Below are 25,594 nucleotides of genomic sequence, written 5' to 3'. Positions count from 1 at the left end.
CAGGCAATGCAACTGAACAAGGATCCATGATTTGGGTGGGAAGGATGAGGAAAGCAACTGATTAGACTTTAATTTGTTGCAGCCTAATATCACTGTCATTGTGCCAAGGCTAAAGATGGGTATGAAGCTACGTCCTGGGCTTGGTATAAATTGATATGGTGTACTGGAAATCAGATGTTCTGAAAGTGCTGTAGTGTGTTGTGTTCTGACAATGAGCTCATGTAGTAACTGGTACTTTTTAAAGAGAAAGGACCAAACCGAAGTCCTGGATTTGAGCACACACGTGGTCTTCAGAGATTAAGAAAAACAAAAATAAAAATAACGGCACCCACCCTCCACTCCCAACCCCCAATTCCAAAGATATGTGTTGTGGCTTTGATTTTTCGGGTAAGCGTAATTGCTCTGAGGTTGGATTTCTGGTTTTGGATTAAATGGCAAAGGTCTAGTAAGACAATACGTAGAATGACAGAATGTTTTAAATGCCTAAGTTCTATAAAAATACACAAAAAGTACCATTAAAAGCCAGATATCCTCAGATCTGTTTATTTAGATGACAGTGAATTAGAAGTGTGGCTTCATGGTTGATTTTGGAATCTGACTTGGTATAAGAAATGCCGGTAGCATTAAGCATCAACAGTTGTGTGCCTGCATTTTGATTCACTTCTCTTGCAATAAAGCAATTGTGTGGCTCTAGTAGGCATCGCAGACATGTCCGTATGGGTGTCCCTTCAGAGCTGGAGCTTACCAGGTTCTAAATACCACTGTTTTCGCTAGGGTTTAAGAATGTCTGCTCTCTTACTATGAAAGGAGAAAATTATCAAGTTATCAACTTTTTACCCTTAGCTGTTCACATAATTTTTTATTACTTCTGTCTTTACTCTTCCCAGAAATATTCTACTTTGCATGCTAAACATGTGCTGAAAATTTCCTTGATGATTAAGCACAGTTATAAAGTGAATGGAGGAGAGTGTCATCCAAAAAAAGGATAAAATTGGCACTAAAAGAGACATTGTTAGAATGATCCAATAAGTTTATATATATATATGTATATATAAAACATATTCACAAGGAAATAATTAAGAAAGCTTTCCAAAATTCCAGGTGTTGTAAATAAAGCTTGGAACAACCTGCTGGCAGGGCCCATTAACTCAATCAACTTCTCTTATACAAAGAAAAATGTCTACGTTCACAAGCCCATAAAAGATTAATTGGAGTTAATAGAAAAATCTCCAAGAAGAGAAGGAAATACTTAAACATGCTATTTTAGATTCTGAATATCTTGAATTTTTTTCTTCACTGAATGCTTTGAGTGTTGTAAAAAATGATTGAATCAGCTGTTGCATATGTAAATATTGGCAGTTTTCAATGCAAACTGGAAAGAAGAATGCTGTAAGTTTGTGACTGCTCTTATTTGTCCCTGGAGAAACTTGTGTTTACCAGAATCTGAAAGTCTGGCAAATGGTTTGGTAGAGCTGTAAATTGGTTTTTGAGGGATTGGGAGGGTGAGCAGGAGGAAACTGAATGTATTTGTATGGTACAGTTCTACTTGGACATTTCTCACTCTATTTAGCTATGTATTTTGGAGGGAGAGCAAAAGTATATAATTCTGCATGCATTACACCATGCATGTTACAGCTTTCATGCTCATGCATACAGTATATTATTTCCAGACCGGATCTGGTCTCTTTAGGTTGATTCCATATTTTGTACAGACAATATTCAGGAATTTTAAAAAACTCTCTCTCAGAGCCCACAGAAACAGCATATTGACAGTGCAGCATCAGCATGGAATGATATGGAATAATCACTGTAAATATTATATCAAGTGTTATGATGCTTGAGTATATAAGTACATGAAGAGAGCAATAAATATTGGATACACATTTTTAAGCTTTAGAAAATTTCTCCCCATCTTGGGAAAGTTTTTTCCCTTAAATTACTTTGTTGCTTAGACCCACTTTTCTATGTTGAACCTTTACTCGATCCCACTGTTCATATTTTTTAGCACACAATATATTGGCGTTCTATGCAGGTTTTGGGCACCTGACAGCAATATGACTTGATTCTTTATGAGATCTAATTGCTGTTCCATTAGGCAAGCCTTCCAAAGTGGTCATTTTATAGCTAGCTTTATTTTTGTTTTGAGTCCAAAACAATGATCTCAAACTCCTAAGGGTCTTTCCTTGGTCTTTGCTAGACTAGCATTTTATATTTCATTTTATATGGTTTAGACACCAGTGATTTTCTTGTGTGAAATTTATACAATTCTTTCACTCAGATAAAACAAGTCAGTTAAAAGACACGTCCTCCTGTCATACAGCGTGCTTAATTTATTTTTAAATTGTATTGCTTGTATTGTTCTAGTGTTCAGATTTTCTGATGAAACAAAATAAAACTGGCACCACCTTTCTTTCTCCTTGTCTAGATCTAGCTGCCTTTAAGAAAAAAATATCAGTTACTTATTGTTGTTTTTAAATAGAAATGGCCATGCTTCCAGTGCACAAAATTAATGAAATGTAGTGCATTTTCGTAGAAACTTGCTCCAAAAATTTTATCTTATTTTTTTTAGTGGTTTGTATATATGGCCCAGGTACCCTTCTGTTCCTTATCGAAAAATTATTAACTGGGTACATATAAAACATTAAAAGAGAGCTTTCAATTCTTAACATAGTTGAAATTGATAGAAATTTAAAAATTATAATAGTGTCGTTTTAAGGATAATTTGCTTCATGTGTGGAAAAGGCTCCCTACCCTCTGCCCCCCTCAGGCTGTATATTCCTTTTTCATAACCGCGTCTTTGGTAAGGAAGTTCCTTTGTTATGTGTAAGCATTCAAATTCAAATTTCCTTCTAAAAAGAACAGTGCTTTCGAGTTGGTGGGGAAAATAATAATTTATCACACAGAATCATACAGGATTGTTAGGGTCGGAAGGCACTTCTGGAGATCATCTAGTCCAACTCCCTGCTAAAGCAGGTTCCCCTGGAGCACGTTGCACAGGGTCGCGTCCAGGTTGGTTTTGAATATCTCCAGAGAACGAGACTCCACAGCTTCCCTGGGCAGCCTGTTCCAGTGCTCTGTCACCCTCAAAGTAAAGAAGTTTTTCCTCATATTCAGATGGAACTTCCCATGTTTCAGTTTGTGCTGATTGCCCCTTGTCCTGTTGCTGGGCTCCACTGAGAAGAGTCTGGCCCCATCCTCTTGAAACCCGCCCCTAAGGTATTGGTAAGCATTGATAAGATCCCCCCTCAGTCTTCTCTTCTCCAGGCTAAACAGACCCAGTTCTCTCAGTCTCTCATCATAAGAGAGATGCTCCAGTCCTCTGATCATCTTTGTAGCCCTCTGCTGAACTCTCTCCAGTAGTTCCTTGTCCTTCTTGAAGTGGGGAGCCCAAAACTGCACACAGTACTCCAGGCGTGACCTCACTAGTGCAGTGTAGAGGGGGAGGATAGCTTCCCTTGACCTGCTGGTCACACTCTTCCTAATGCACCCCAGGGTGCCATTGGCCTTCTTGGCCACAAGGGCACATTGTTGGCTCATGGTGAGCTTGTCCACTAGGACTCCCAGGTCCTTCTCTACAGAGCTGCTTTCTAGCAGGTAAACCCCCAACCTGTACTGGTGCGTGGGGTTATTCCTCCCTAGGTGCAGGACCCTACACTTGCCTTTGTTGAACTTCATGAGGTTCCTCTCTGCCCAACTCTCTAGCCTGTCCAGGTCTCACTGAATGGCAGCACAGCCTGCTGACATATCAGCCACTCCTCCCGGTTTTGTGTCATCAGCAAACTTGCTGAGGGTGCACTCTGTCCCTTCACCCAGATCATTGATGAATAAGTTGAACAAGACTGAACTCAGTACTGACCCCTGGGGAACACCGCTAGCTACAGGCCTCCAACTAGACTGTGCGCTGCTGATCACAACCCTCTGAGCTCTGCCATTGAGCCAGTTCTCAATCCACCTCACTGTCCCACTCATCTAACCCACGCTACCTGAGCTTTCCTATGAGGATGTTGTGGGAAAGAGTGTTAAAAGCCTTGCTGAAGTCAAGGTAGACAATAATTCAATCATTATCATTCTGTCTCTTGAGAAGTAATATTACTAAATCATGACTTATCATGAAAATCTTTTTTTCCCATATTAAAAAAGTGCTGGATGCCCTTTGTATAAACAGATATTTTATAACATTGTCTATTACTTGATTTACTTGAAAACCTATTCATTTGCCAAAGCCATTTGGTTTCCAGTAACATTTTACAAATAACTTCTTTTCTTGTACTCTTGTTTCTGGGAAAAAACAGCGGTAAGTCTGCTCTGTAGCTTACTGGTAAAAGGAAGAAGCAGCAGTTTCCATTAAAAACTAAGTCTGTATTTATGTAAGTAGTTTTTAGAGCCTTAGCTTGGATTTATGCCAATGTTTAATAGTTCCAATCTATTCTGGCTTGTAAGAACTTCCTGAACAAATCCACTGTCCTGTTTTGGTGTCTATTCAGGTAATTATCCAAGTGTTCTGGTATGCACAGACATTACATTTTCTCATTTTATGTTTGAATGGTGAGTGCCCAAATGAAAAATTGTTTTTTATTCTACCAATATGTTTGAGTCAACTGACAGACACATTTGCTTATTTTCTGAAACAGTTTAATCTGAATTGAAAGTCGTAAACTGCATTCAGAAGCAATGCCCAGAAATTCAGGGACAAAATATTTTGAATTTTCCTATTAACCCTCTGAAGGTAGTTTTATAAAACATTTTTTAACAAAGGCAAAGAGAGATTCCTTCTGCTTTCAGCTTCTCTTTTTGTCTAACAAGGGTGTGCTGAAGATTTGTTTTGGAATTAAGATCTTTCCAAACTTTCGCATTCCTGAGCAAGCAAAAGCATGTAGGCGTATAATCTATTAGAGAGACACCTGGACTTGATCTGTCTGTTTTTTTTCTGGTGATCATTATACTGTGCTATTGTACTTGGAATGTTTGGCATATTAAATTTTCAGTAATGACTAATATGACTATATAGAATACATTCTGACTGTTTTTTAGGGTGTACCATACATAAAAGCCAGCTACTAATATTTGTAGGAGTTGAGATATGCACTAGGTCAAGAGAGAAGTGTATTTTAGAATGCACAACAAGCATTGGGCCATCCAGTTGTCCTGGAATTTACAATCTAATAGATGTCAAAGGAGACCTACTACTTTCAAAATTTGGTGTTGAAGGAAAAAGGTAGAATTTTTGGAGAGCCAGAGGGAGTAATATAATAGACGTGATGGGTGAAAGCCCCGAACTACCCTCCGGGGATTTACCTGTTCTACTTCAATTTGCTCAGCGTACTCATACTTTAGAAATAAATATTCTCATGTTCATGTAGAACTAATGATGTCTATTGATCCTTCAAGAACTGAGTCTAGAGTTTTAAGATAATACTTTAAACTTTCTGAAGTAAAATTCTAAAATTGACTTATTAATAATAAATGTTAATACACAAAGTTCTTATTTTTGAAGGCTTCCAACTCAATACACATGCAATCTGAAAAGCTATGCTGTCTTTAAATCACAGACATAAAAAGAAAAGGAAATTGGTTTGCATAAAAACTTACTTCCAGAAAGATAATTATCCTGTTTATATTATCATTGCAGTCTTCTCTGTTGTTATTATTGACACAGTTGTTAGGTACTCATTGTGTTTTCAAGCCAGAGGCTTATTTAGAGTTTGAAATTGATTGCTGGGAAAGTCACAAAGCAATTTATGTAGCAACTTATCATAATTAGTTAGTTTTCTTAATGTGAACTGCGCTTTATGCTTATCAATTGATTTTTCTGTATATCTGCATAAAGCAGCTCATTGTGTGCTGTCCAAAAAGAGAATAATAATAAAAAACTGTGGGTAGTACTTTATCATTCAGTTAATGTAAGGAATCCTAAACAATTTTTTAACAAAAGGTTTCTATATATGTATAGAAGTAGTATTTGCTTTAACTTGCCTAATAACTAAGAATATGATGAATAAGAGAACTGCAAGCATATGCAATATATGCAAGTTCTGTATCAGGCAGAGATGCTGTGAATAGTGAGAAATTTTCTTCATTGGTTTACATGAGATGTCCTTTGAAAATACCATAGTTTTTAAGCTGCATGATGTTATGGTGAGTGATAAACTGCATACCTCTCAGGCCAGGATCTTCTGACCATGAGATGAATAACCTTAAAACAAAGAAACGAAGTAAATTGTCAGTAGCATGGAACAGACAAGATTATATTTTACAGGGGCCGGAACACTCAAAAATAAGCTGTGATGTTTCCTATTAACGCCAGCAAATATGTCCCAACAGAGAGTTGTGCTGTGCTTATGACTTAGCCCCAAGGGGAGTAGGTGGAAATCCTCTTCTTTTGGCACTGTGGGAGAAGACTAAAATAAGGAGTCTGCTGGGGGGAAGAAGAGGAAAAAAAACTCATTTGACTTGCCTGTATGAAATGAGAAATTGGGTTCTAGTGCCTTGCTTAGTTTTTCAGTTTGGGAAATGAACATTAATGGAAGCACGAGAGACATGGGATAAGCATGAAAAGCAAGGTGATGGTAAAGATGAGTGCCACAGTGAGGGGAGACTTGGTTAAGAAAAGATTTTGCTTTCCTGGCTTAGCTAGTTTCTCTTAGTTAAAGGGATTCGAATGAGAAAATGTCAGAGGTGAACTGGATTCCTTGCAGTCTGGAGGTGTGAGAAGGTAATGTCAGATGTTTAAAGAACTCTGTTGTGAGCCATTTCTGGTGCAGTTGAGAGAAAGGCAGGCCAGGCCTTTCTCATAGCCACTGCTGGATGACCCCTGCTTGTGCCTGTACACCTGCCAAACCTTAGACTTGGCGATGAGATGAACAGTACTGACCCATGTCTGTTTCTTCAGTGGTGCAGCTAATTTCATACCTCTAACTGTGATTTTTCCTTTCCAAGCTGCACTCCAGTTTACTGCCTCCTCAGTTTTTCTGATGTGGTTGCTTTTCAGGGAGAAGAACAGGTGGAAGGGATGAGTGAAAAAATGTAGGTGGGGAGAAATGCTAGAAGGCACATTTCCTTAGAGAGGCTTACTGCCGTGAAATGCTTCAATCTGATAACAGAAGCCCACCTGTATTGGTATTTGCCCCAAGTCTGCAAATGCATTAGACATCTGTCCCCATTGTGTGAATTGAAACAGTCACAGATGTTGCCTTTCAAAGGAATCGAGAGGTCTGGTACACATATATGTGATCCGTTCAACTCGCAGCCACGGAGTGGCATTACTGCTGGGCAGTACTGAAAGAGCAGATTAAGGAGGGTCTCATGTAGTACCTCTCCTGAGCCCTAATCTATTTGTTTACTGGAATAGAACCACCACCAATAGCAGTGGTCTTTTGTGGACCAATTTACTTCACTTGCTCAGTAGTAATAGTCTCTGCCATCGCCTGCATGTTTCTCTGTAAAGCACAAAGACTTTCCCAAATGTGGAATAAATTGTGGTTGGATTTGAGTGTGACCTTGACTAATATGGTTCAAGAAATATATTTTCTGGGTCATTGGATTCATGTTCTTGCCACTTACAGGGTCAACAATTTCTTGTCTGTATATAGGAGGAATGTTGGATTTAAATCAGGATACTGTAGATTATTAAAACTTCAGCATAAAAATGTACTGTTATCTTGTATACTGCAATGATGAGAGCAACTAGTCCTGTGAAACTAGAGGGGGTGACTGAGTTGGGGATGATATATAAAGTGACTTGCAGTTTTGTGCAAAGTCTTTCTTGATGGTCAGAAAAGTTAAGATTTGGTTTTAAATGACAGTGTATTTTAATTTGTGAGCCTTCTCTGCATTCTGTGGTTTGAAAGTGAGCCCAAGGGGTATGACCAAGCCGACCAGCTGTAAGTTCTAGGAGGATCACTTCCTGGAGTGCTATGTCTCTGTGGGAATAAAATAAGGGTGTTTCTCTGCAGCAAGACTTTAAAAGGCAAAAATAGAGTAATTAAGTGGTTAATCAAATTTAGATTAAAATTGTATTAAACATATAAGGAGTTGGGGACAAAATTCCCATTCTGCATCTAGTGGGAATTAGGAGTCTAAGACTCAGGCAGCCTTTCAAAATTGTCAGCATTTTTTTCCCAAATATTATAGAGACTTTAATTTTTCCACAGTGCATATTCCCCAATCTGTCTGCTGAAGACCGACCTGACTGTTTTCCGTATTTTTGTCACTATTCCCATAATTTCTGAGGTTTTCATTGCAACTTTTCCCATATTTGCCAAAACTAACCTAGCAGCCTGGGCCCCAGTCACGCATAGAAGTGTCACGTCAGAAGGAATATGATTAATGAGGAAAAAAACTGTAACTTCATTTTTGGGTAGACTAGAAGGTGTCTGATGTTTCACAACATAGCTCACTTTGTCATGCTGGCAATAAGAAACCATGAGAATGCTCAAGCTCCAAGCAGCGTGAATATGAAGTGGCAGAAAAATGTAGAAAACATTGGCTTCTATAAGTGGAAACTTGGAATCCAAAACCATAAACCTATCTACAATCTTCTGTAGATATGTAGGAGAACTAATGATTCAATGAATCTACAACTGGCAATTTAAAAAAAAAAAAAAGTTCAGTAAATTTGCTACTTGACTTTATAATCTTTATAATAAAGAGGTCCAGTCATAGGCCGTGGTATTACAGCCCTTCCAGAGAAATCAGGTTCAAAGCATATGCAGTGCTGTGCAAATACAGTCTCCTGAGAGATCTCCATGTTCAGTTAGCACTCCAGCCTAGCCTGTTTTTGCAGGAGTCCTCCAATTTTATCATTCAGGCATTTTTACAGCCTCACTGGAACAAATAAACAAACATCTGGAATCATGTGGTATATTTAATTAAAAACTTTTTGTTTGGCCAGAAATAGTAAAATCATGAAAAATTGCCTGTCTCCAAGCTCAGAAAGGCCAAATGATGAAGCTGTTGGCTACAGACAGTTTTACAATGTATTGAAATTCATAGATATGCACACCTGCTACAAGGCCCCCCCTTTATTTTGATTCATAACCATTAATGAGTGTTTAGTGCACAGATTGTAACCCTTGTTTAAATGGGAATTTACTGCTTTTAATAACATATAGACATGTGTTGCTGTATTCCATACAGCCTGTACCGTTCTGTAGTATGCAGACAGGATAAAGCTTTATACTGTTGGTTAAAAAAAAAAAATCTTTACAGCACATGTTTCATTTGTATATTCTGTCATATGAGCATGTTTTAATTCCAGAGGCAGTAAATATCTGCCCCATGCTAAGAGTCTATGTATCAAATATTGGCAATGTGAAAGATGGTGTTTTCTCATTAAAGTTAGAGTTTGTAATGAAAGTGTAAATTTTCATTGTTTCATTTAATGCATTTTTTGAGGAAAATTGTAGGAGATTCTTGCTGCTTTTGCAGACAAAAATGCTTGCTGTCATCTGAGATATTACTGTATAGTCACAAAATATTCTACAGACAAGGATTATTATTTATGAAAACTAATTTACCTAAAGGACTGCTACCATTTTGGGTGCACAAATATAGGCCTTTGAACATATGGGACATAGAATCTTATTTTTGAGTTTATACATCTCCGCTTCTAAACAGCTGACCCCTCTATTAAGAAAAAGAAAATGTCATGTGTGCAGAAAATACTACTGCATCTGAATGTTGTTCACAGTTCTTCATATTGCTTATGATTAAAATCATTTGGACACTCGATTTTGAGCTGCATTTCTCTGAGGATTTAGACTACTTAGCAGGATGGGATGCTTATGGACTTTGGCCTCCCTCCTGTGGTTAGTGTTACTGAGCTGAATGAAGAGAACCTGGGTGTCATCAGAAACAAAGTACTTATTCTCACATAGTGGATACATGTAGAAGCCTACATTAAAATTGAGGGGGGGAAAGAAATTTCCTGCACAATCAGAAGAGCAGCTATCTGCATAACAGCAATGAAACTATTCCCTTGTCTGTTAGTTCTTTATGGTGCGCACATCTTGCTGACATGTACATTTCTTCCAACCTATGAACAGCCAAAAAGATGCAATAAATTTTGCATTTCTTTCTTCAGTGCGTGTCTGTGCTAGGAGTGAGTGAAAGAACATTGCATGTTCTTATGCAAGAAGAGAAAGCTGTCAACATTTTATAGGGTATGAATATCTGTATTCATGATCTAATGATATGTTTGCTGATCAAAGTTCCTTTCAGAGCTCTGAAAGCAAATGTGGAGTAGGTTGACAACTTCCCTTTTTTTCCTGTTTTGTGATCTTTTTGTGGTCTGTTAGTAGCCTCAGCGCTGGAAAAGGAAATGATATGAAGTACCATGATATCCTTCATTAGCTTTGTATGCTCTTAAGCAGAGAGATCACACCTGGGGAGAAGGGGAGGAGACAGACGTAAACACTGAGTATAAACAAGTGAAATTGTTTTGTGTCCCTTACAAAACAGAGGATGGATGAACCTTTTTTTGTTGATATTCATTGTGTTGCCTTTTACAGTTTGAGAGATTTTGAAAGTTATTTCTATTTACACAGGATGAAATTCTTTTACTGCATGATTGACAACACTGGTGTGTTTTGTAAGACTCTTTTAAGAAAGGTTGTCTGTGACTCTAAAGTGCCTAGTAAAGCTAGGCAACCACCTGAAAGACCCCCCACCTGTGGCTGCATAAAACTGAAATAAAGAATGGAAAATAACCCATTGAGTATGCACTTTCCCACCTACTGAGAGCAAAATGCAATGCAATGCAGTTTTAGTACTTGTGTGCCACTGGGGAAAATAGACTCCTAAAATCAAATAGTGAAGCACTGGAAAAATTCAGCAAATTTGTACTAGGTGTTATGTTATAAAACCTAAGGAACCGTAGACTTTGCTTCTCAAGTGAAACAGATTTGTATTGCAGTTCTGTTAGAATGTCTACCAAATGTAATGATGATATTTAGCACAGTAGGCTGAAAAAATGTAAGGCTAGTGAATAAGAGTCTTTTCACAGCAATGCTATACAGAGAGGGGTGCAAGCAACCCTTGTGATGTCTACTTAAAGACCAAGCAAGACTGCAATCCCTGGATCTGTTTTCTTTTGCTCAGTATTGGGTCACATACAGAGAGGTGGAAAGAGCACATGGCCCGAGTTAGGTCTTTCAAAACCTGCAGTAGGTAGACGTGGCTTCTCACAATTAATATAGATAGACCTAAATTTTATTGTTTGTGTCTGCTCTGAGTGGAGTTAGAATACATGTGTACCAAAATCACAGGGCTACCATGCCAATGCGCTGGATTTCCCACCACTAGCTTAGCTTCCTCACTGCCAGCTGCTGCCATAGTGGCAACTGTAGCAGCTTTAGCACTGTATTTAGTCAGGGATGTGCTTAGAAAAACTGCATCTATCCCATTTCTACCCCTTCCTCATAGGAGGGAGGCAACTCCCAGATATTTTTGCTGAAGTGTGAGTGGGAGCAGCCTGTCTTAACATAAATTTTTGTTTCCATGAAATAAAAGGAGCAGGCTCAATGGAAATAATCCCTTGGGCCCTGATGGAAAAGTCAGGATCTGTCTCAAAGCAAAAAGGTTGGCAAACACCTCCCCCTCACAAATCAACCAAACGCACCCCAATGCCCCTCCCAAACCTACCTAATTAATAAAGTTGTCAGATTGTCTTCTCCTTCTTCTTAAAGGCAATGAATGATAAATTCCATGAGGGGAAAAAAGAGAGCAAATTTATAATAAATATATTAAATATAAGCTATTAGATCATTCAGAAGCAATTTGGTGCTGTCTAATGCCAACCATTACTGATGTAAAGTACATGATGTGTCAAGAAAAAGAAATACCAGGTGAAATTACAGTAAGGTAAAAAAAAGAGATGTAGACATCCACTCAGCTGCTAATTGTAGGTGTAAAGTTTGCTTCTGCCCTGCAATCTGATGCTAGATAACAATGACAGTAGAAATGTGGAGTATAGCTAAAGGAGTCTCTCTCCTAACTGTTAATCATTACACTACTTTCTTTTCACTTTTGTTCCACTCTGTCATTATAAAAAGTAATCCCTTTACCAAGGTGAGTTTAATAATAAAGTGAAAGAGAAGCTGTCAGCTAAATTATTTTTTTGTGTTGAAAAATCTATTTTCGGTAAAGGAGTATAATGATTTTATTCAGTAGTCCCACAAATGAGCAGAATTAGAACATCAAGAGATGCTACAAAGGAGAGAGTGCTTGAAATATTGTTAATGTCTGTAAATTTTCTCATACTGGCAACCCTTATGTGCCTTTTTCCTGCTGTCTGCATGTTTAGGGAAGATAGCTGTTCAGATCTGGATGAAGTGAACTAGTTAAATAGAATGCAAGACTTGTAAATGGCATTCGTTTAGGAGATATAGGAAACATCGTTCAGGCAGAAAAAGTTCCCATGAGAAGCTAAAATATGAATTGCAGTTTTGTAAATAAAGAAAAAATACAAAGTGCAGGTATGTTCTACAGAGTACAAAGAAAACTTGAAAGGTGGCTTGGTCAGTGAGAATAGATGCCAGCTTGCTGTGGCTGATATGGTAGCTAGAAATGCACTGAGTGGGAGGTCCATGTATGAAAAGTTGCAAGCAGGAATGCACTTGTAACCTTAAATTGTCCATCCTGCATAGAGTCAGTATTTTCCTGACAGATTAATATTTAGGATCTAAAATAATTCCTTGTCAGCATACCCACTAAAGAACCTACAGTGTTTCACCAGGGAGTTGAATCTCACTCTGTCATTCTTTTTTCACTACCACAGGCAGGAAAGGTGAAGCATTAATACTGCTACTGTGAAGTTCTGGAGGTTGTTTGGGATTTGTTCTTATGTGTGTGAGAGACCAAATGTAGAGCTATTCTGCAGAAATTTTAGAAGGTGCCAGTTTCTAAGTTAGCTTAAAAAGTTGTGTACTACCTCAATCCCATGTAGACAGATTGGGAAGGCAAACAGCATCTGATTCATAACATGAAGGGAGGTTGTAGTGAAGTGGGAGTTGGCCTCTTTTCCCGGGCAACTAGTGATAGGACAAGAGGACACAGCCTCAAGCTTCGCCAGGGGAGGTTCAGGTTGGACATTAGGAAGAATTTCTTTTCAGAAAGGGTTATTAGACATTGGAATGGGCTGCCCAGGGAGGTGGTGTGAAGCGGGGCGGCAGCTCACCAGGTGTCGGGTGGTGGTCCAGAGTAACGACACTATCTCAATGCGAGTATGGAGGTTCTCCCCCTATCTGCAAAGCACGCAGCGGATATATAGGTGGGGCTGCTAATCACGCGTCCCGATCGCACCTGCGATCGGTCCACAGATTTACATACTCAGAGCTCTGGACTTAACTCTTGCGTAGCTCAAAGCCTGGGTTGCTCAGACTGCTCAGTGGCACAAGATCGTGCCCCTTCTCACTTAACCAAGCCTCTACAGTGGTGGAGTCACCATCTCTAGATGTGTTTAAGAAAAGACTGGACATGGCACTTAGTGCCATGGTCTAATTGACAGGGTGGTGTCAGGGCAACGGTTGGACTCGATGATCCCTGAGGTCTCTTCCAGCTTGGTTGATTCTGTGATTCTGTATGATGTATTGACAGTCAGGAACTCAGTTTTAAAATCTATATAACTATTTCAGTTAATGTTATAGGAGTTACTTAAAATTCAAACAGAATTATTCTGGTAACACTGAATTTTAACTGATTCCTTCTTCAGAAAGTACTTTTAAATAAATAAAGGTGCAACAGCAAGTTCTAAGCATTATGATCTGTGAAGTTCAAACTCACTTTACCTTTCATTGTAAGCAGTTTTAAGTACGGTGATGGAGCAAAGAGTGAAATGCAAAGCAAAACCAAAATATGGATGTTTGAGCTAACATTTATACTTTTTAAGTAAAATTACTAGTGCATTCCTCATGTTAATTTTTTACTTGTTTTATTATTTTCTTCAGGGGTTTGGAAGATTTTTCTTAAGTTCCAAAGCAAACTCTTTAATACCAGTTTGTAGGTATTTTGAACGCCCTAATTTATGGATTTTGAGATAAATCTTTTTTTTTCCAAATACTATTCTATTATTTTGTAATAAAAAAAGACATCTGATTTTTGTTTCTTGTCGATTCCAAGTTTTCATAACATTAATAGAAAAGATTTTTCAGTCAGTCTAGAGAATGGTTTCTCTTATCTGTAGGTTAGAAGTACTGTGTTGGAAACAAATATGTTAGTACAAAAGGGCAATCTCTAGGCAGTTTCTCCCCTTGGCTGTAGTTAAACCTGCACAGATTATGGGGAGGAAATCCATACATATGCTAGGCATCTCTATGCTTTAAAACAACTACCTGCAGGTGTTTTAGCCATGCACATATGGCTGGATATAGGATGAGGCTTTTCAGATTTTCAGCCAAGTCTTCACTTGCAGGGTAATGAAATGTTGAGGGAGGGGGGAAACAAGATACGTATACATGTAAAGGTTATGATGTCATATGTAGTGAGTTATTGCTGTGTTGATACTTCTGATAAGCTCATTCTAAATCAATTGCTGAGCAATATTTTTGTACTATTAATTTAAAATCTTTAAGGATGAGAGGCACTATGTATGCGTACATGTAATATGCTCTCTGTATTAGTCAGCCATTGTCTGCTGAGCTTCTGAGGAAAGCACCTTCATCTCTGTAGAGCTTCCCTGCCTACTGACTAAGCTACAGCTATATTCCTTACTACTAAGCTCAGGCTCTTTGGGAGCAAATTTAGGTCAGTGTGGAAGGGTCTAATTATTCCTTTCCCTATAGGTAAAATGTAGTCAACTGGCCACAGATTTTTGAGTATCACAGCTAGACAATATGTCAGTTTTGTATCACATACTAAAGTGTAACCCCAAGTAGCTTAAAAGTTTGTTGACAGTATATTAGGAGAGTAACTCAAAAGGAGAATTACTTCTTCGTAAGTGTGAACATTTCCTGTAGTGCTTAGATGGATACTAGGAAGCCTTCATCCAAATACTGATCTTGGGTATTTTGATCTTGTTTGCCAAGCTCTACAAGACAACAGAATAAATAGAAGCTTATGGATGAATTCTATCCAAAATGCCTGCAAACTTTCAGCTCCTCTTTTAAAGTAGTTTAAATGTTTTGATTGATCATCATCAGTACTAATATTTTGGTGATTCTTTATTTTGAAATAGACTTGGAGACACCTAAGAACAGCTTGATGGGATTTAACCTCTCTAATGAGAGCTTGATAGATAACATGTTTAAATTAGAAGGAGGAGGGGGACCAGTGTGAAATAGATCATATTGTAATTTCAGTAATCAAATGCACTGAAATATGTCATTGAAAAGATACTTATGACTTAAATCTTAGGATGGCTGTCAGATTTCTTTTAGTCTATGAACAATGACAGTCATAATTTGAAGATGAAATATGGTCAGAGCTTCTGTCTCCTTGACAATCACTCCAATATTTAGACAAAAAAGTGCGTTCCCACAGATTTCATTAGGCAACTCATGCTTTTTACCTTTTCCCTCATGTAATTCTAATACCCTGTGAGAAGCCTAGACAAGCAGAATTGAGTTTTATCTCATACAAACATAAAATAAATTACATATGAGTATGTAAAGCCAGAGGAACTTTAAGGACAATCCCACAGATTGCTTGTATGACCCAGGAAATAATAGGGTTGGACTTGATGAGTTTATGTGTGCTTTTGCACAATTACAAAACCTTGTATAACTCATTTAAAGCCTCTCCTACATTTTCCTGTGCTTGTTGCATAGCTGAATTAGGTTTTTAAAGTTCTTTTTTTCATATATTGTTGCCTTGATGCTTAATAATAAAGAAAAAGGGAAAAAAAAGATAAAAACTAGCAGCACTGGCAAAGGCTTGAAGAGCTACTTCGGCTAACAAGCCAGAGAGAGTGAAGAGATACTGATTAACAAAGTAATCTGCATTTATGAAGTACATTTTACGTAGAGTGTCTCTGGGCACTTACAATGCAATAATCTGTGGAGCTTGGCTAAGCAAGTCAAGAAGCTTGAAAGAATGGGAGTTTCAAAGCAGGGAAAGAAGGGAGCTTGATCTAATGTCATAAGGCAGGGAGCTTTGGAGCCTTGGGGCACAATTAACAAAGGGTCTGGCACCTGCCGTCTCCAGTCTTTGTATTTGTTTAGAGAAAGATTTAGTAATTCTGCTCATGGGATGTGTTTCCTTTTCTTGACTTCAACAAACCATGGCTCAGAATCTATCTGAATACCTATGTGGTAATAACACATCATATGCATCATTGACTCGGATGAGAGTAGTAGGGAAGAGTTAGTTACCGAAGCTCACAAGAGAATTGCTTTAATTTTTGTCTCCCCCCTCTTTTTCCCCCCTCTTTTTAACATCGGAAAGGTGATTCAAAGAGAAAACAAGTAAAGGAATTTATGCTGCTTTTCTCGGCAGGATTATTGTAGAGCTTATGAAGTTTAATTTTATTTATTTATTTTTATCTGCTACTGATGTAAATGGCATGTCTGCTGAAAAGCCAATGCTGGCCACTACTGTTCCTTACTGAAACACAGGAAGAGTTTTAATGTCATATATGCTGCTTTGGAGAAAAATTGAGGGATTTGGGTACCTCTATGTTTCCTTTACTGTTCTTGAGGATGTTATGGTTTTTCATTTTGAATAAATAAACAAGAGCAGTTTTCTCTTACAGCTATATTGTGACCTTATTTGAGTATCATGAAATCTTTTATGGGCCCATTGTCAAGAATGTGTGTAGCAAGAAGTTATCCATGGCCCAGTGCATTTACTTACTTAATGGACAAGATAAGCAGTGAATAAAAGAAAGAAAATACTGTTTTCCTTACTTTTATATTTGAGAAGGTGGGGCAGAAGGCACTGTGTACAGTGGTTAAGCCAAAATGCCTGTGGCACTGTAGGGACTCAGGTATCCTAATTCCTGGTCCACAGGTTTAATAACTAGAATGCCGCATCCAATACGAATGTTTACATCAAAGGCATACATGCTGCTTAGATAATTTTAATGATATGTCCTTTATCACTGCTGTCTACAAAGTGCTTATTTTCATGGTATCAAGAGCTAGTTCTCCTGTCTGGATCATTCTGACTTTCCCATGTCACTTATCTTCTATTTTTCCAATCTGGCAATATATTTGTACATCTTTCAAAACTTCCCATGGGATAAAATGAGCATATTAAGCGTGGTCTGAAGCACGTATGATCTTTGCAGCCTGTGTAGTTCAATACATGGTTGTCAATCCTGATGAATAACACTCATAAAGTATAAAAAATAAACAAAAGAAACAGGTGAGAGGGGATGTAAACAGGCAGGTGAGAATTAACAATGCTGGGCATCTGGCATCATTATCCTCCTGAATGTGTCAAGGAGCCTTCAATGCAGGTAGGCTACAATTTTCAAAGTAGCCTATAGACGTTAGTTTCTTCTAAATCATATGGGGTTTTTTTGTGATGTACAATTTGCATTTTAATAAATGGTTTTCATTTGCATATGTGATATAGCGTCCTTAAAAATATTTTTTATTTTACTAAAGGGTCCATTTTTTTCTAACAGCCTTTCTTTTCAGCAATTACAAAACACAGTTTCAGGAAAGGAGCAATACCATATCATTTAGTCTGTTCAAACCCACTCTTCTCTGAAGGTATTGTGAAGAGAGTGACAGCAGCCCAGCTCAGCTTTAATGGGCAGATGATGAGCAAGCCAAGGGCTTTTTCATCAAAGCACAAGTTTTTTCCTGTCCAGTAAACCCCAAAATCGAAATGATCCACACTATACTTTTCTGTGTTGTTCACAAAAATAATTAAGTGTTATGTGATCACTTCTGATGCTGTGTCATTTCTTTGCTGAAGCTGATGCTATTACGGCTATAAACTACTATAGCATAACAGCTGTTTATCAAAATATTAATGAAAATTTTCTGTGACAGTAGAAATGGGCATACTTGTAATACTGTTTCCATGGAAAAAGATGCATGTGCTTAGATTTAGTCAAAATTATGGCATACTATTCTAAACTTGAAAGAACTAGTTCAACACATAATCCATAATAAAATAGGAACTGCGGTATTTAAACACTAATTCAGTGCATATCAGTTTGTGTGCAAAGACTCTGTTTAAGATATTGCAAAACAGGTTTTCTTAGGAAATGCTACCCAAGCTATGGCATATATTGCAGTCCTGGGATATGAGTAAGGTCTTTATCTGGGGTCCAAGCTATGGTTCCATGGTCTCTGCCCAGTACAACTAGTGGATGTTACATGCATTTCTGATTGATGAGGTATTGAGAAGGATTTGGAAATTTAAAAACCCATATTATTATAAAGATTACAGAACAGTGGGAAATGGAGCCAGGAATGTACCTATAATTTAGGGTAAAGAGTAATAATGAGTGCCCATAAAAATGAATAACCATGATGTTAAATAGACTGCAGATCATTTGCACCTTGAGGCTTTTCTCAGATTTTGTGCCAGTAAAGAAATGTGGTAATAAGCCCTAATGTTTTTAGCCAGAAGAGTTTCTTATGCACCAATTTTATTTAAGTCATTCGAATAGTCCCAGAAATATTTAGGAGCATGAAGGGGAGGAGAGGAGGAAGATGAAGGCAGAAGTAATAAAAAGCCTGCACTACTTTGAAGAACTACTTTATGTTCAGATTGTCCTTGATCATATTTTTTTTTATATTGTTTCTGACTCTTTCATAGCTGATAATACCATTCTGAAATCCACTCTGAGCAGTTGTAATTATTTCGGTTCTATTTAATAAGAAATCATTTTTGATCACTGTAGACATGCAAAGTGAATCTCTGTGATTGCTGGCCATTTTTTATAACAGTCTCGAAAGTTCTCTCTTAGCTTGTCCTTGTCAGTCAAAAAGAAAAATACCTTGTGTCTGTCTTCCCCTAGAGACATGAAATTGTGTGTAGGTACTTTGGGCTACAGAGTGAAGGTTAGCTTTTCCTATACTCAGAAGCGTAGGAGAAAGTGTAAGATCAGCTTTCATAGTTGAGGAATTAAAAGCTTCTGTCCAATGTGTGGCCTTACTGCTACTGCTTTATCACAGAAGAATTTGATAAAAATTGCCACACTGCTGATTTTTAAATAATGTTTATCCATGTCAATATTTATTCACAGTCTATGCTGTAATCAGATTTGTTTATAATGTAGTAGAGTCTGTATGTGCTAATCAACGTTGGAACCACATTTTGCAGCTTCCGTTCTTTTCATTCTTGAAGTTTTATAGAATTTTTTAGTTAGTTATGTGTTTAACATTGCAGATCAGTGATTTCCATCTTCTGTACAGATTCAGGCAATTTACAAATCACTTGGTTGTCATAACTGTTGTGTAAGAATTTTTGTGAAAATCTTTCTCTCTAACTAAATTTATTGAGCCACAGTGAAAGGAAATTTGGAAAGAAACACATTTTTAGTAAAATGTTGTTAGTTCAGTGAGAGGTGGAATGGTCAACAGCTTTCTCCATAGCTCAAGTTCCCATATCAAAAAGGAAATTTATCCTCTCCATTGAGATATAAACTAGTTTATTTTCAGTCATGTATATGAAAAGTTGATGCTCACCATAGTAATTCATCAAACATTTTTGTGAAGTGTGTCTGGCAGGTCTTCTTGGCATCACCCTTTGAAATTCTAAGAGTTCTTGCATCATCTGGGAACACAGTGACTCCCTTATGACTGCACTTCTGGGAGGAATATGGCTGCCTTTTTGTTTCAACAGGAAGAGTAGTGATTTCACCTCTCTAAACTGTGTGCTAGTGTCTTCAAATTTTTGAAGATGAAAGAGGAAAAATGCTATTATTTATAAAATATATTCATATTGCAGTTTCTAATTACAAACCATAAAATAATAATTATTGCATAAGAAGAACAATGGGAGCATAAAAATAGCAGGAAACATTTATTAAGTATTATCATTAAATTAAAAATTTCAGTAACTATATTAGTACCGTGTGTGTTATTTAACTTGGTCAGACACTCTGGTTAAACAAAACGTAGATGCTTACTTCTGTTGAAGATAACGGTCCTTTTTAATGATCTAGAAAGCTTAGTAACACTTCAGAAAAAAAAATATTCATTGTAAATTTAAGATTTTTTTAATAGTGAATTTAGATGTTAGGCAAAGTTCACACGTAGTATTCAATTCTACAGCCTTGTGTGAATGTCAAGAAGTGTCTTAATTCCTTGTTGCAAAAAAAATGAGTTGTGAATGTTTATGCTTAATGATTTAAATTATTTATTCCAATAAAAAAATCTGAATTCAGTTTACTAATGTAAACGTAGTTATCTAAAAGCTGATCCTCCTTACTGGAAAGGTTTTTTAATTGAATAGAATTTAATAAGATCAATCATATTACTTACTCTAATCCAGCAAAACATCTGAACTGTTACTTAAATTCCATTATGTGCTATTGTCTTTTGCTGAATATGGATGGTTTTAAACATATGCCTAAAAGACTTATTGAATGAGAGACTATTTATTGGAACAGGGTTAATGGTGTTTGCAAGCTTTATGTTACTAAAAATCTAGAAAATACTGAATTTGGTTTAATAGTTCAATGAAAAACGGTATAAGGCAGAATGCCAACAGGAGATGCATTAATAATCCATAAGCCTGTGGTAGCCAACTAATTTGGGACATTATAGGAGATCTTGGCTTTATGCTGGCCAATATTTCTAACATGAGTTTCTATCAATAAGTGCAGGATATACTAAACTGGGTTATTAATCTGCAAGGAATAAACTAAAATCCAGAGAGATCTGATTTCTGTTCAGGAAGAACTTTTCTTTCAGGCAGTAAATTTTAATCCAGTGTATTAAAAAAAAAAAAAAAAGGAGTTCTGTATTGTTATTGTGGACTCTAGCAGAATGTTTTCACATTGCTAATTAGTGGCAAAATGTCAGTAATCTTTCATAAGAGAGGGTCTTTTTCTTTCCATTTCTGATTCAGTCCCCTACATCTCTCCATTCCTGACTGGAAGCCTTTGTGTAATGATCTAGTATGTATTTACTACTACAAGTAATAGTAAGTATCATGATGTATGTACACACTGTATTGTCAGTCTTCCTTCTTGTCTCTGCACTACCATAATTAAGTGGTCTATGGTACAAGGAATTGTGCAATCGAAAGTTCAACATTTTCAACAATATACTGAGAAGCAGAATCCAAATGTAAATGAATTAGAAGAGTTAGTGGACATTTACAGTCTTACAATGTTCACTGTCCTTGGCAGATATGTTTGCCTACTTGTCGATTGCCAACAGGGTTTCTTATATTGGCTGCTAAAATTTGAAGTATCTCATGTGGCTGGTATTTAGTGTTTGTTTTTAAATGCACACAGTGAGGTTTTAGGCTGAATAATGGGTTAGATTTGATTCAAAATTCCATGAATATTTTTTTGAAATTTACTCCAAAAAGTTTTTAATTTCACCTTGTTATTTGATGGGAATGTCATATGTTCACCTTTCTTATAAAATTTCCACAATATTACTCTGAATTGTCATTTGAACAACTGTTCCCATGTTATATATCCATTCTAGAATAGTCATATTCAGATAATTAATGTTATCCCACCTGTAGTCTTGTATGCTATTATTATTTCCATAGCATGGAATTATCTTGGTTAAGGTATCTAGTTGCATGAAGATGCTGCTGCCTTACTAATATGAAGCTTAAAAATGTAGCCATGAGACTATAAGAGATTAATATAGTCACCTTCAATAAACGTGTTTGAAAGGATAAATTTTATCCTTTCCTATCCTTATCACATTCCTTCTCCTTGAAATCTATGAAACAGAATGAAGCTTTCCACCCATTGTTCCACTTAAGTCAATTAGTGTATTCCAACAGATCTGGGGTCTTTTTTAATTCAATCTTTGTTAGACCAAAGCTTAATGCTTGTGTCTCATCCCTCTGGGCTCTGACACTGTATCCTGGATTTTCCCTATCTGTTTCAAATGACGGTGTTTTTCATCTAGGAAGATTTAGAAACAGCAGTGCTGTAGTATGCAACATGACCTGACAGTGGTCAGAAACTGTCCCTGTGGAATTGTATCCATTAGGCCATCCCTCTGAGACTTGCATTCCCAGGCTTTTAGTCTGTTTCTGAACATTTTGCCTGAGCTGACTCATCTGAACTAACTTCTGAAGAATTTAAATAAATCCGTCCTCAAGGAAGAATATAGCCGATGTATTGACTGTTTTGAGAAGAACATTAAATCATTAGGTTTATTATAGTCCTTTTAGACTACAAAGTCTTATGTAACAGCTTGGTCACTATGGATTCCATGACTGCTGACCTCTTACAAGAGACTAACTAATATTTTGACTCTATTCCGCATTACTGCAAATAACAGATTTTCAGAAAACACTCCATCATTTGGTAGAAATTTCCTTTTCACCTGTGTGAAAGCTTGTTAGAAGCTTGCTGGTAGGAAACATGTATTGGAGTAAAAATGTATGATTTTACAAAATATTCCTATATAGTTTTATTAATTTTATACTTGGGCTTCCCTCTTGCCATAGCAAAGTTTTTTAGTGGATTCTGCAGTGCTAATCTCCTTGGAATTTAGTGATTATCACACCCAAAGTAGATATTAAGTGTGACATTCCAGAAAGGATTATCACCTTCTATCATCTAGCTAAGCAGGAGCTATGACTAACACTTTTCTTTTCAAAGAGAGAATGAGCAAATGAGGCATTTCTAGTTTCAAATCATACGTCAGCCACCATCACTAGAAAGTGAGGAGGAACTTTCTGTGAACATCTGCAGGCAGCAAAACAGAAATACCTCCGGGGTGGATTGTGCTCTTTCCAGCATTCATACTTACAAGAAACAAATGGGAAAACAGTGTGATTAAGGATGATGTTTATTGCTAGTTGTTTATGTTCTTGATCTGTATATAACTCATCAAAGAAATTATATACCTTTTCCTGCTTGATCTGAAATTGATAGCAACATCTAGGGTAAAGATAGTGTGATACATTCCCCTGTGAATGTTATAGTGCTTATTCCATGAAGGTTATAGTTTTATGGTTTCCAGCAGAGGTACCCAAACGGTGCCTCCCAGCTATATGTGGCCCGCTAGACCAATTGGTCCATCCTCTGTTCTGTTTCTGGCAGCTCCCTTTCTCAGGAGCCCCTCCAACACTAGCATGAAGTATGCTGTAGCCCTGATGAATTGTTCTGGCAGTGACAGCCTGTTCCTGGCTAGTCTTTTTCCCGTGAGCCCTTCAGGAATGGGCAAAGACATAGCTGTGTAAACGTGCTATAAAGTTAACACTTAAAGTCTGGACCTGATGCTCATGTATAGATCAACTTACCGTACTGTGTATGTGCTGTAGGTCTGGTCACTCGACAGACAATTTGATCAAGCTAGGGCTAACTGCTGCCACAAACAAGCTCGATGAGTACTCCTGGTTTAGGGAGTGAATGAAACCTGAACTTTCTAGGAATACATTTCCTGTCATCATTTTCCATCTTCAAATGAAAATTCTGATGTAGTGTTTGAAGTATAAAAAAACTATTTAAGATCTAATTATAATAAGTTCTTAAAACATTAAATACAATTAAAATAAATTTCAAAGGCATTAAAAATGTAAATAATGAAGATTTAGAACAAATTAATAAATGGTAAAAATTGAATTTGGAATAAAACGTTTTAAAATTGATATAGAACTTTTTGAGCTGTTGGCTTGCTAATGTTTTCTTGCAAAAATTCCAAGGTTATCATTCAAATTTTTGAAGGGATCTTTCTCAATCTTGAAAATACGCTAGGTATATAAGAACTTTATCATACCCAGGCATCACTTGAATCAAGAGAGAAGTTCTTGACTTTTGGCACTTGTACATTATTATCACAGTAAAAAAAAAAAAAAATTGTTTTTAACCACCATTTGGAAATTCACTTGGCTTTATGTTTTTGGTATAAGGACAATCTTAAAGTTCTTTCTAAACATTGTAAACAGTACCAATGTTTACAATTCGCTTTGGCTTTTACCTCCTTAAGAGTACGGGTATTAGGCTAAGGGCAATTTCAAGTATGTTCTTCCTATAGTAGTGTAACAACTAGTTGACTGTTCATCTTTTACAGTAGTCAGTACACTATGAAAGGAAATTATATTCATTTTGTATTTAATAATAGATAATAAACATAAATAAGCTTATGTTTAGAACATTCAAGAAATTAGTACTACTGATGGTGTGTTTTGTACTGAAACAGAAAAGTGATGAAGTTTTACCTCATATAGCTGCTCCAGCCACTGTGCTCAGTTCTAGTCCAGCAAAGATTTTGGTAAAGAACTTTTAGGTCTTGGTGAAACAAAAAGTGAAAACTAACTTTCAGCTCTAAATGCTGAACTGTTTGGTTTTTGTTTTGGTTTGATTTTGGTGGTGGTGTGTTTTTTTTTTTTTTTTTCCCTTGGGATTTATTTAATCTTTTTTTTGTGGTCTAAACTATTATCACAGTTCTGTTGTGTAATTAATTCTGTCATGCATTCCTCCTGATTTTTAGAGAACTGCTAGAGGGTTTGATTGAACATGAAGGGATCAAATATTAGTGAAAGTCTTACAGTAGATATTTCAGTAAATGGAACTTATTAGCTTCAAGTAGGAAAAAAAAATAGTTCTGTATCTCACTAATATTTTTTCCCACTTTCAAGTAATGATGTCTATAAAAGATGCAATGTATTGAGCATTTAATAAGATATTCAGAACTCAAAGTATAAAGTAGTTTGGATAGTAAAAGTTAGATTGGATTCTGAAGGAAATAAAAAAGCACAGATCTTTACAATAAGATAAAAATGTAAATTTTATAAAAGAGCATCAATTACAAACATTGATCTTCTGTCTCTTTATAGTCTATTAATTGCTGAGGAAAAGCATCTTCCCATTTGGATTACAGCTTTCACAGGCATGCTGTAATCACTGGAACAGGGTAATGACTTAATCTCCCTAAGGAGTTATCTCACTGTAGTTTTCTGAGAGATGTTAGGTATTTACCCACATGGCATACACCATGAAATTCAAATTGAACAATGAAAGAGATGTGATTCAATTCTCTACTACCTTCTGCTGGCCACAATTCCCAGAATGACAGTAGATGTAAAGAAAGAAGTAAGATAATATCACAGTTTGACTGAAGTTATGTGCTTCATGCTGGAACGCTTGGGTATTATTCTGATGAACATGAGTTGAGTGTGAATTGCATGTTGACTTCTTCACTTGGATCCAAAAGAAAAGTAGAAATAAAAGATGGGAACATGAATGGATAATCTTGTGAAATCCCAGATGCTGCTTAAATTTTCTGCGTACTTGTTCTTTCCCATATGCCTATTTCAGTATTTCTGTCTGCCAAAGTAGTGCAGACTACCTTTTTTTAGTTATGGGGCCTTTGGATTTACCCCACAACCTTTTGTCTTGATGGCATTTGCTTAGTCCAGTCTTACAGCTCTGCTTCTCTGTTTGTCTCTGCCAGACCATGTACTACTTCGATCTCTTTTATCCCTTAGCATCCTAATCCTTAGTGCAAGATTTGAGTGATGCTAGGAACCTTTTATGATTTTTTTTGTTGAT

At 36.8% G+C, this 25,594-nt stretch overlaps 1 protein-coding gene across 2 annotated transcripts in view; it reads left to right on the top strand.

Annotated features, from left to right (window-relative positions):
- LRMDA (leucine rich melanocyte differentiation associated) overlaps positions 1–25,594 on the top strand; it is a 700,798-nt gene that overhangs the window by 586,662 nt on the left and 88,542 nt on the right. The window lies entirely within an intron of this gene.

This window comes from Nyctibius grandis, chromosome 4, assembly GCF_013368605.1.
Source record: "Nyctibius grandis isolate bNycGra1 chromosome 4, bNycGra1.pri, whole genome shotgun sequence".
Classification (NCBI taxonomy): Eukaryota; Metazoa; Chordata; class Aves; order Nyctibiiformes; family Nyctibiidae; genus Nyctibius; species Nyctibius grandis.
This window is presented reverse-complemented; position numbering and strand designations above follow the sequence as displayed.